The sequence below is a fragment of the Rhipicephalus sanguineus genome, chromosome 4, assembly GCF_013339695.2.
Source record: "Rhipicephalus sanguineus isolate Rsan-2018 chromosome 4, BIME_Rsan_1.4, whole genome shotgun sequence".
In the NCBI taxonomy this organism is placed as follows: domain Eukaryota; kingdom Metazoa; phylum Arthropoda; class Arachnida; order Ixodida; family Ixodidae; genus Rhipicephalus; species Rhipicephalus sanguineus.
The window spans coordinates 28,447,671-28,461,045 of NC_051179.1; the positions used below are offsets into that span (position 1 = coordinate 28,447,671).

The window sequence follows — 13,375 nt, forward strand, 5'->3', positions numbered from 1 at the left end:
AGTCGTCGTGAAAATGTACAGTGTTCGCTTTCGAAGAGCATAAGATTTTTTTATGCCTGTCATCCACGACGAGCAAATCATAAGTTGACCTACATAGGCGTGCGCAGAGGAGGGGCAGGGGGGCGCCCCTCCCCCCCCCCCCCCCCCGCCTAGTCACCTAAGAAGAGGGGGGCGCAAAGTTTGCCCCATACATTGATTTAACAGGGAGGGGGGGCGGCAATGAACTTTATTTATAGTGAAGCTGCTGTAGCTCGCCGTAGTTTCTGCGGTGTTGCAAAAAAACACAGGTGGGTATGCGCCACAGGAATTGGACAAGACCCACTACCGAGCACAGAAGGTGCGAGCCTTGAAACGAAAACTCTACTTGGCGAACTGGAGCACGTGAAACACGTGAAAGAGAAAGAGAGAGAGAAAGAAAGAAAGAGAAATATAAAAACATAGAGAAATAAAAGGGAATGAAGATATAAAAAGAGAGAAAGACAGAGAAAGACAAGAAAAAGAGAGAACTACATAGGAAGAAACAGATAAAAAAAAGACAAAGAAAGAGATAAATAAAAAGAAACAAAGAAATAAAGAGAACGAAGTAGAGACAGAGAAACAAAGGGAAGAAAGAGAAATAAAGATAGAAAGAGAGGGAAAGAGAAATAAAGACAAAGAAAGAAGTAGAAACAAACAGATATAAAAAACTCACAGGGTCCCTGATGCATTCACTTAAGGCGACTCGAAGGCGAAATCTATCTTCTTTTTCTTCTCAGTCGATGTACTGATGCGGCCCTGCCCAGCCTTCGAAAGCTTTCTGCACCTAACTCGGTTTTGCACTGCCTCCAAGATCCGAGGCACCTCACCTGATTTTCCTTTGCCTCCGTGATCGGACCACCTTTGACCAAGCTACGATGTCATGTGATGACGTCATCAGGACGTTACGTCACGTGACGTCACAGTGAAGTCAAGACGACGTCACAAAATTTGGCGATCTCTGATGTTATATGGTGACGTCATTAAGTGGTGATGACTTTTTTTGCATGACTCGTTCCCGACGCCCCGGGACGCCGACGCCGACGGTGAAGTCTCGCGTTTGACGAGGAATTTAAGGCTTTCGCCTCAGAAGGAGATATAAGAAACAGAAAGATAAAGAGAAACAAGGAAGGGAACCCAGCTGCGCTCTTCCTTCAGGCTTGGTGCCACTAGTGCGAAGCTGTCAGCAATTTCTTTTTGTTTACCTTCATCTGAAAAAAAAGAGAAATTGGCCCCATTCATTTTTCTAGAACAATAGTACCGATTTTTCCCTGCTTCAATGTATTCACAAATAGTTTTGTTGTAGTATGGTGCATACACTCACAAAACGACATTGCACATCTTTATACTCTGTATTAGGTGATTGGCAATGAAGTCTGCAGTGCTCCTCGGACTGATTCTGACCACCAAGGGTTTCTTGTATGCCAGTGCTGATTCGCTCGATCAGCAGCAATCAACGAATGGATGCCAGGCACCCGCCCCGAGCAAACAACCGAACCCTCGTCCTCTCGGTAACTACACCTACTGGGGTATGACAACAGACGCTCACGAATGCAAAAATGTGTCTAGGTGAGAAGAAGGCATATGAAACCTACTTACATATATCGCTCAAGACTACAACGCATATACAAAAAATGATTTGTTCCCTGTTAATGTATTTTCTGCTTCATTATGCTGTGCCACAAGAAATACCTTATTAAGGTTCCTAGACCCATTAGACATCGACCAGCCTCATAGTCATTGTTATCAGCCTATTTTATGTCCACTGGAGGACGAAGGCCTGTCCCAACGATCTCCAGTTTAGCTTATCTTGTGTGAGCTTATTCCATATAATCCCTGCAAACTTAATTTCGCCACTACGTCTAACTGGCTCCGTCCTCGGCTTCCTTTTCCATTCCATGGTATTTAATCCGTTGCATTAACTGATCACAGCTTCAATGTCCTAAGCATTACAGGGTCGGCCCAGGCATATTACTTTCTAAAGCATAAACATTTCAACGTAGCTGGCTATGCACACTTCCTTAATACGTGTACCTGAGTTCATGCACGCCCATACGCGCTCCATTAGTATTTATTTCTGTAATTGTGAAGAACATTTGAAGTATTGAAATGAAACACTTTTACCCGTCAGCTTGTAGTACAATGATTCAAAATAAATTTAGATTTAATTTGAATATTCGGGCTGCAAATGTGAGAACAATTTTTTCATTTGGTGTACCTTCCACTACTTTGAGGGCTTCCGCAAAACTGATTTGCCATACATACGAAGTAGGGTGGAGCAGTATGTACCTTTATATTGAAACAATATGCAAACTGTAATTTGCTGCGCTCGTTTCAACGGGATGTTATTGTTACTATGTGAAAGAAAGCTTTTGAATATCGCCTTTGCAGACTGTTCCATCTAGCACCTAAGACGGGCTGCCAAAAGAGGCAGTAGAGTACCTGAATGCGCAGTTTACCTCATATGGCCCATGAAGGTTTTATATATTTTTCTGACGCATAGAGCTATTTATGAATTGTCACTGCTGACCGTCGCAAGGTCACATACTACCTTGAAATGGAGTTTCAAGATCACAGCAGTTTTGCTAATAACAGCCATTCTCTGCCATAAGTACTAAATTACCGTATTTTCAGCTAAGGTTATATTAGAAAATTGGGTAATTGGAACGCACTTACTAGTAAATGTTCGGTTAAAGTGAATCTCAGAGTGTTTCATCATCGAGGAAAGCAGCTCAAATTACATTAGTGGCAGCTGCCACGGACAATTACTTTTGAAGATTCAGTAAGCTGAAAAATGCACAGATGCTGTAATTTGAATTTAAATTATTAGCCTTGAAAGTTAAATATCTATAACCGCTTTAAGCATGTCGACGAAGCAGAGGAAAGTGAGACGACCACGTCTGAGCTGACCGTATACATTGAATGTCTGCATATACGAGTTGCAGTGCAAAAGGCAGAGCAACAGCTGAACATGTTGCGCTTAAGACTTTTAACTTGAGTTACGACTATTGGCTTAGTAAGACAAATAGGGAATCCTAGCATCTTCCATAATTGTCATGTCTTACATGACAATTATGCCCACTTAATTGACGCATTGCATTGGCTGTTTTCTTAGACCGTACAAAAGATGTTTTAACCTCGAGTTACAGCATAACAGTAGTCTTTGAACTCAGTTACTCTGAGCGGTTGACAATACGTGGACCAGGAGCTTGGAGACATATTCAGCGAATTACCGAAACAAATAATCACTTTTTAGAATAATTACGTTACAGAGTACACAGCAATTTACGAATTGCAGACGCTGAATTTAACACTGCCCGGAACGGAATTTCAGGATGAGACTATTTTCGAGGTATTCATTCTTGAAGGGTGCGAGTAACTGCGCACTCCGGTTGCTTTTCTGCTTCACTGGACAAAACGACTTTCGTTTGAAAGTAAGTGGAACAACAGCGAAATTTTGTTTCAAAGTACATTGGAGCATATCGCGAAACTCACACCATTTATGCTTTTTCGCTTCTGAGATCAAACTGAGCACGGATGGCTTTCTCCGCGGAAGGGATGCAACTTAAAGGGACACTAAAGAGAAAAACTATTTTCTTCCCATTAGGAAATTACAGTTACACAATACCGCAAGCACCACTCTTACCGCGAGAAAACGCCTGGTAAAAGGGAAAGCACAAAAAAAAAAAGAATATACAGGCGGTGACGGCGCTTTGAAGCTCCCGCACGAACCGCGACATCATAGATTTTGATGGCGTCTGCTAGGGCATGCGCAATCGTTTTTTGCTAGCATTGCTTACGTTGTCTTCTTAGGGACCAAAGGTCTTAACATAGAAACGTTAAGAAAATTTCCTTGAACCAAAATACAACAAATGTACTTTGGAATTCTTGACGGCGCACTGACGCTCATGTGCTGAAGATGCGGCGAAATCTATTACGGCGAAATGAATTGCAACATAATCCACAAAGAATAAGTTATCTGCATAAACTGTTTAATATTTCACTTTAGTGTCCCCTTAAGTCAACAAACATATAACTGAGAATTGTTACAAGCTTGACGGCGGAGTTGCGCAGCAGCATTTCATCTTTTGACGTTTATTTCGCACAAAATTTTAACGCCGTCTTGCGAACATACGACTGCCAAACCGACGCAACATGTGCTACTTTGTTGACACCACGGATTATATATATATATATATATATATATTTTTTATTGATATGATATATAAGGAGATGTTGGCGCACAATTATGGCGCCGGCTACTCCTTAGCCCTTGAGTGAAACTTGAACACATATCTTAAAGTAAAACATACTTTCCTTGGCATTATTGTCTGTTAGTTCTCATTAATATCGTGTATAACAAAGAAAACGAGCCCTTGAAATTAACACTTCTTTCCTTCATTCATAGCGAGGGCCTCGTTCTGGCAGACTTGGTGCTTTCAGGTGGTATGCGAGGGATTATTGGTCAGCTGCCAGCTCGTAATAACGTGTTACGTGACGCCAACAGGCAGAAAAAGAGTGTTCCACACTCGCCGTCATGGCTACTGGCGGCGCTGACTGACGCTCCCACGTTTAAATGTACATATATACCCTATAAAGTGGACGGGGGGATGGCCGCCGCGGTAGCTCAGTTGGTAGAGCATCGGACGCGTTATTCGAAGGTCGCAGGTTCGGTCCCTGCCCGCGGCAAGCTATCTTTTCGTCCACTTTTCTTTCTTCACATTTACCTTACATTTACTACTAAAAACATCCCCTATACTTTCCTTGGCATTATTGTCTGTTAGTTCTCATTAACATACAAGGCAGTTATATTAAGATATAGGTAGGGGACGCTTTGATATTGCAAAGTTTGGCGACAGCTTTGCTCTTTGTCTTAGAAATGCGCCATTCGCGCTGATTACACTTCATTTTCACTGATCTGTGCTTGTGTTCTTGCTTTTTCAGGAAAATAATCTACAGTAAGAACGGAAGCATTGTGGATGCCGCCATTGCGACCCTGCTGTGCATGGGTGTCGCGTTACCGCACCGCATGGGACTTGGCGGAGGCTTCATAGCCACCGTATACAATCAGTAGGTGGCGACGTTTTTACGCTTGTATGAATTACCTACTTAAGATCACGTGCACCATCAAGGAAGAGGAGTTACAAGGACGACACACACTGCACGCTGACATTTAACACTTTTAAGAGCTGTCGACAAATCGCGCGCGCTCGCCCACACACACACGCACACGCACACGCACACGCACACGCGCACACACACACACACACACACACACACACCACACACACACACACACACACACACACACACACACACACACACACACACACACACACACACACACAAACGTATGTGCGTTATCATTTATTACGCATAGATTACCGTCACTTTGTATACATGATGAACTTCGTTCAGCGCGCACGAGTAGGACCAAGGACGAGAACTACAAACAAGAAGAGGCACAGTTCTTCATGTCCTTTGTGCTACTTGTGAGCGCTGCACGAGCTTCGTCATAAACACCAACCAACTAGCTCAGCTTAGCATCGTAATGAAGCGTAGGACTAGCCAATACTGCACAGAATTTCCAGCCTTACTTGTTTCACCATGGTATCTGCTAATAGATTGTGGATACTAAACTACATACATACGCTTGCGTGAGCTGGCTGGTGGTGATACAGCAGCGACTTGCTGGCCATGACATACGCATTTAAGGGACACTAAAGAGCAAAACGATTTTTCTCATGTCAGTAAACTACTCTTTCACGATACCAAAAACACCACGCTTGCTGCGAGAAGACGCTTAGTAAGCGAGAAAACGCGCAAAAACAAAATGTGGGTGGCGGCGCCACCTTGAAGTTTCCGCACCATTCGCCGTGAATGTCACATGTTTTGACGGCGCCTGCTAGGAACTACGTAGTTTGTAATCAGTACAAATGACGTACGTTGTCCTCTGAGGGGGCCATAGATTTAACATACCAAGTTTGGGGTAATTTTGTGTAGCCAATGGCGCCAACATACGATAAATACACTTTGAAATCCGTGGCGTCGCGCGGGGAGATTTCGGCGCGAAATTTAAAAATGAATCTTTGAACTTCATTTTCTCTATTAATAAACATACGATGGCGAAATTAACGACATTACAGTTCCCAGACTACAATTTATCGATCTAAATCAATTCATTGTCTCTCTTTCGTGTCCCTTTAAATAATGGTAGTAAGAAGTTATTGACAGCAAATTTAATACCCCCCTATAGTTTGAAAAAGCAAGTTGGTGTGGATTCATTTCTAAATGTTCACAGCGAATAGAAGGTTCCGAAAGGCACGAGACAAACAGAGGCACAGAGCGCTGACTTCTAACTAGTTTTATTTCGATAAAAAAGTGCATTTCTACAAGGCAAGGAAGAGGGTGCGAGACACAAAAAGGTGCTCACATCGTTGCCACGTCATCTTAAATGCTTCAAACGTGCCAACCCGCCTGCCCTAAAGCCGAGCAAACGCACGTTGACTCTGTTTGCCTGGTCCCTTTCGATACATTCTATGCGCTGTTAAAGGGAATGTCTACCGTCCTTCATCGCTTTTCTGTTTTGTACCGCAATAGAAAGCGTACCGTCTGAAGTGTCCAACCTTGCAGCTGTTTCTCTGGAAAGTGAGTAGAAATTTTTAAAACAGAATTTTTCGATCTGTGTTCGGTCTTCTTCCATTGGCGTGAAACATGCCCACAACATTGGTTGGTGGACGCGATGACGATTGTAGTGCCGGTAAAAATTAAAACCGAAAGCACATGTGATTTCTGTAGGATTACTTTATTTTCGCTGAACATTATTGTAATCAATGTAAGAGTCGTTTTCAGCGCGCTAGCGGTTAAATGAAGCCTTACTATACGATTACAGAACACCTGTTTTGCTGTAATCGCAGTCTATGCGTTTACTTTAGCACTGCTGCCGCAATTCAAGCCAAGTCGATTCATGAAAAAGAGACAATAAAGGCGCTCCTTCACAGCGCAGCACATGTGAGACATCCTAACAACAATACAGCGGCACAGTACGGCCAGCGTGGAGAGCCGCTTGGCATAGCGCATGAGTTGAAGCAGAAGAAATCGAAGACGGCGCCGCAAGCAGCGCCACCGGGCGCCTTTTTGGATGCGTGAGGGAAAAATAAAGGCATAAAATTACTCTCTGACGCAGCCGAAAGGTGCCTCAAGTGCGTGAAGTACAATTTCAAGTTATACATGTTTGTTTTTAAGCAAAATGAGTCTACCTGAGAGGATTTCTTGTCCTACCAGTAGGTTGAACGACATCGCCGTTGGGTGACGCTAGCGGTCATTCTTTTACGATTTTCAACATCAAATGAAAAATATAATTCCTTTTTATGGGGCAAAAGCATGCTCGTTGCCGCTGATGTGACGAACGATCTTCTCATTTTCACCACAATCAGAAAAATTTTTCCGAGCGGTAGACAGTCCCTTTAACATTTAGAAATGTACCCCCTGCAAACTTTACTACGTGTCGCCAGTGTTTCACTACTATAGAAATATATGAGAGGTATTAAACATTGTCATTACTACTCATCATGTCAGGATCAGTAGCAGGAATTACTATTTGTGTACGTAATGGTTTAATAAATATTAATAATATCTGGGATTTAACGTCCGAAAACCAGAATATGATTATGAGAGACGCCGTAGTGGAGGGCTCCGGAAATTTCAACCACCTGGGGTTCTTTAACATGCACCTAAATCTGAGTATACGGGCCTCAAACATTTTCGCCTCATGGTTTAATAAAGGTTAACACGTGTAATGGCCGTAGTATGTCATGCTGTAATTGCGAAAGTCTCATGAAAAATTTAGGCAAACTGTAATTATGGAAGTAGTAAAGTATAAACGTTAACGGTCCAGAACATCAATATAATGGTTGATCACTGGTACAAAGTGTTATCTACAAAGTATGACTGTATACAGCCTTTAATTTGCTGTTAGGGCATGTGACGTACAAGCTTTGAAGCCTTGATATTCTATGTGTGCGTGTGTTTGTTCTCGTTTATGACTCGTTCTTGCCTCTATGTACACAATGTATATTTACCCGGGTAATAAACACCACATGCAGTAATAAGCGATTATTATTTAGTGTAACAAAACAATGACGCTCCCACTAAGGCGCATCTCGTAGCCCAAGTCGATTTGGGACGTTAAATTCCATAAACCAACCAACCGTACATATTCACTTTTATGTCGTAGTAGTAAAGATCCTTTGTACTAGTAACTTTGGATTACTACATCCCTTTGGGTAGTAGCTATAAGTAGTGAGTTTCAAGGTTGTAAAGTTACTAATTTGACAGTTACCACCTGCAGTTACTACATAGGTAGTGAATGATGTGACAATTAAGCATTTACTACCTCAAAGTTTGTATATACCACCGCCTTTTATGCTTCTATCAAGAGCTGAAATTAATGAACTAATTTCTCTGGACTGCGCATATCAATAAATAAATAAATAAATAAATAAATAAATAAATAAATAAATAAATAAATAAATAAATAAATAAATAAAAGCGAGCTTTCGTTTCGCAATGAGAAATATGGACGTGGCGGCAAGGAAGCAACTGGACACTGCAGCTTCACAAGTCGCTGCCAACCTACAGAGACTAACAGCAAGTGAGCCAAGGTGCACTTCTAAATATATGTGGAAAGAAAGAATAAAATATCACAAGTAAATCAGTGCACATATACAAAAAGGAAGGGAGAAAAGACACCAAGAATTACTGAACAAAGAAAAGCTTTAGTTGTGATACATTGAGAAAATATAGAAAACCATGCAAGAGATTTCGCAATGAAAACAATGTTCCAAGGTTCGAAAAAATTTCGTCTATTTTCGCTAGCCCCACTTCTTAAAAACTTTTTATGCTGTGAGTGAGCTCAACTATCTTCAAATTTTGTCTTGACAAAAGTAAGCGGTATCAGCCTAGAGCCGAAACGGCAAGGCATAGGCATCCAGTGGGTGTCGACCGTTTGCAACATCACGTGGCCGCCAATTTTTATATAACTGGGTCTTAAGGTATCGACAGGAGTACATGCACGGAAATAAGCTGGAGTTTCGTGTTTGGGCTCATTAAATGTATGATCCGTATTAAAATGTCTTGTGACTGCGGTGAGCGATAACACTACCTTCAGAGCGTACAACATACACGAGGATTAGAGAGAGGTTAAATGCGTCGGGTAGATTTAGTGAGTTGCGTTAACTTTTCCACACTATAGCTAGTCGAGCGCGCTACTGCGAGAAAACAATTTAAATCAGCGCACCAAAGATGTAAGCTCGTTAAAAATTCAAGCACTAGACTACGTTCTGTTCACAGGTCATCACAAGAAGCGCAAGTCCTGATCGCCCGAGAAAGAGCCCCATTCTGTGCGCATGAAAGCATGTTCAGCAGCAATCCTAACGAAAGCCTCGTGGGTAAGTGACAAACTTTCTTCTGTAGTTCTCAGGTGAGAAAGCCTGGGGCCGAATTGAGACATGGTATCTTGCGTAAGTGCGTTTTCTGATTGGTCAGGTGGCATTGCAAAATTAAGTGCGGGTTCGTGATTGACTGAAATATTCTCTTACGAAAATTGTTAGCGTAAGACGTTTTTGTGAATATAGGCCCTGATGTACGTTTAATTTACTGAAGCACTGGTCAACTGTGGCGCATGAAATATGGGCAGGCAGCCCTGGTTCATCGATCCCTGGGTACTATGACTGTTAGGGCAGCACCCAAGAGATGACTTTCTCTAGAAGACATTGCAAAAAGGAAGAGAAAAAGGAGCGGAAGCTGCCTCTCGTTGCCTTCAACTAAGCGTTTAAGAATGCCCAAATGCGCTGCATAACTCGCAGAGTTAAATATTTACAAGCTCACGCTACATTTGGGCGTAATCTAACTCAACCAGTGCAATACGAGAAAGCCCAGTGCACTTTCACAGTGAACTTGCATGTCCATGAGTTACAGAACCCACACACCTCACAACTCCCACACTGACCAGTTATGCTAACGCATAAACGTCATATTATCAGGTCTATTCGGCTATTGCTCAAGTTTCGATATCTGCTCTAATGATTAGAAATCAGTTTGGTAACAACAATCACCACTATAACCGAGTTTAAGACGAATACCAACCAACTGGCCCAACGTGCCGTCTTATTGTCCGGTGCAAGCCATGCTTTGCCCCTTTCTGGCTTCGAGACGTCCAGGCACTACAAGCCGCATATCACGCTAGCATACATCACTGTGCCACACCTGTCTTCATTGCCCGCCAGAGACAGCTCCCTGGCCCCCTCTCGACTTTGAGCTCTCTTCTGTCTGCTGCTTGCTCGCCGCGGAGATGCTCTCTGGCCTGCAACGAGGGGTTTGGGCGCTACCGGGGGGTTTTCGCGCTGTTTTCGCGCTAGGGGTTTGCGCGAATGTTCCGTACCATTCCTCTACTGTCATACAAAGACGTGACACTTTGTTATAGTAGCGATTGTGGTCAGGTTGTTGTCGAACCACAAGCGGTCGCAGACCTTACAGCTGTGGCCGAACGTGTGGTCGAGGAAATTGCGCTTGAAGCGCCCGTCGACGCCACCAAATTTAGGTAGCGACCGCTTTCGGCGCTTGGCCGCTGCATCGCGCGCCCGTACCTCTTCGAGGTTCTCTTGCCGCCGCTTCCGCGCTGCTTCGGCTTCACGGGCCTGTATCTTGGGGTCCGCACGACGCTGACGTCTCTCTGCGGCCTCGCGAGCTCTCACTGAAGGGTCTTGGCGGCGAGCCCGCTGCTGCTGCCTTGCGAGTCCTCCGCTCCGCCGCCTTGTCTTCTTTCATGATATTAGTATCGAAGCGCACTGACTGAAGACTGTCGAAAGAGAGAGGAAGCGCGCAGTTGCGGCCCTGTAGTGGTCTCCTATCAAACTAGAGCACGCGCCAGCGTGGAGCGAGCGCCGCATGCTACAGTTGGCTATGTTATACGTGGTTTTGCCTGCGTTATTATCATCATCAAGGCGCTCGAAGAACAAGAGGAAGAAGGCTTCTCTTTCGCGCGAGCGTGCGCATGTTACAGTTGGCTATACTATATGTGGTTTTGCCTGCGTTAGTATCACCATCAAGGCGCCTCGAAGGAAAGAGGAAGAAGACTTCTCTTTCGCGCAAGCTGCGCGCGAGCGTGCGCACGCTACAGTTGGATATGCTATATGTGGTTTTGCCTGCGTTAATATCATCTTCAAGGCGCTCGAAGAACAAGAGGAAGAAGTCTTCTCTTTCGCGCGAGCTGCGCTTGTAGCGGTCGCCTCGCGAACTAAGGTTACGCGTACGGCGCGGGACTTCACCCCAGCTTAAGAACCTGGCGAGCCAGCTCCTAAAAAAGAGTTGTGTACTTATGCTTATGTGCACGCTAATAGACACGAGGCAGTCAAAAGCAATAAGTAGTGCCCCACTACGCGTGTCTCATTACCATGCCGTGGCTTTGGCGTGCAAGCGAGCCATAGACATAATTCGAGATGGAAATTATATAGATTGGCAGGCATCTCAATCGGTGGAATAAGAGTGAACGAAAAGCAGTGCTGCTGAGTAGGGGATATAGCTAATATTAGCCAGCATTAGACAAGACTTCCATTTCGTCAAATGTAGCCAACAAGAGACATATATGGCAGTATGAGAGTAAATATGATAGTTGCATTGAGTTAGATATTACGTCGACATCGTCCTCACCATACGCCGCTAAAGAAAATGAATAAAGTAGGCCCAGGTAGACTCAATCCTTAAGAAAAATGAGAAAGAAAAACTAGCTTTACGACATAGAGTTTGTGTTGGTTGTAAAAACTTGTGACTATCGCAATTACACGAAGGAAGCGCAACCAAAACCTATTGTGTTGAAATATTCATTCGTTCTCGAATTTTGTAATACACATTGAAGACTAACATACACAGCGTTTTGTTTAACCTGGCAGAACCAATAAAAAAAGACCAATACATCTTAATTGACACTCGTCTACGATAGCACGGTATAATCTATTCTTTTTTTTTAACATGGATTGTGTATAGCTTGAATTGGAATTATATACAAACTTTGCTTCAGCATGAAGGATTGTTTTATATAACTTTACAGGATTTACAGGACATCGCATAATCTACAGTTTATCTTGTTACTTAAAGGAGGTAATCTGTGAATGTGCAATGGATTTATGGAACCGTGGCTGGCCTTCAGAACAGCGGTAATACTTTGACTTCGAATTAGACAGTTTACTCATGGAACATGGTAGAAAACGGAAAGTCTCTTTTCTATGTTTCGTAGAGACGGTTTAAAGAAAACAGTTAAGGACTACGCATGCGCTTTCTGCAGGCGGGAAAGCGGTGGCAGTCCCAGGAGAGCTGCGTGGCTACCATGAGCTTCACAAACGCTATGGCAAGTTGAATTGGTCCGTCTTGTTCGACGACGCTATTATGTTGGCGACACACGGATTCCATATTGGAGAGGACCTCGCCAGTGCCCTGAAAGCTGCAGATAATCAAATGTTTGCTTTGGCAAACAAGAGCAAGTAATTCCGTTTCTCTTTCTAAATAAATTGTGCTCTTTTCGTTTCTCATGTAGAATACAGCAACTTTCATTGCGATATTATTGCGATATAGACTTGCCCTTAAGGCACAATACATTTTATGTACGTGTCTATTAGATGTGGGCCGTAAGACTGGTATTATGCATGAATTAAAGCAGTATTGTGGAATCCGTTATCATGTATCCAGTGGGCATAGCTGGTCATGTCATTGCAGCGAAGGCCGGATTGCAGGATGTGACAGGAGATGAAGACGTGAAATTGTACCAATCAGGAAAAAGTGACAACGAATCGGGAATGAACTTGCGCATTGAACTAATGTGATTTGCATGTTATATTTGGCTAAACGAACGTGTTTCACCTATTTATGGACGAGCGAGAATTCTGTAGGAAAAGATGACACTCAGGGCATAAATGTAAGCACGGCTGTACGCAGTATCTTTTCGTGGTAATTAGATGAAAAACTAGGATATGGTGAGGAATGCCTCCCGGGTAATTAATAATCGCTAAAGATAAAAAAAGGCACAAACTTGACGTTCGCGCTTTATTAGCACGGTTTTCTTGCACGTACTACGCGCGGTTCGCAAAAGTGTGCAACGAGGTCCTGTATTTAAAGCTGCCAGACATCACAGTGCTTATAACTAGCGCTCCGTCTTTTCGGATAAATCCGAAACAATCCGCAATACACTCGCCGGTAAAATTTTTACAATTGAAATTTATCCGATAAACTCCGATTTTAAAAGGATTTTCAACGTTTAAAGGCATTTTCAAAGCTGAGAATCATGAATCGAAAGGAGAGCGCCTTCATC

General features: G+C 43.3%; 1 pseudogene; it reads left to right on the top strand.

The window, feature by feature from the left end:
* The first annotated feature begins 1,483 nt into the window (after window positions 1–1,483).
* LOC119391102 (glutathione hydrolase 1 proenzyme-like) overlaps window positions 1,484–13,375 on the top strand; it is a 31,627-nt pseudogene continuing 19,735 nt past the window's right edge.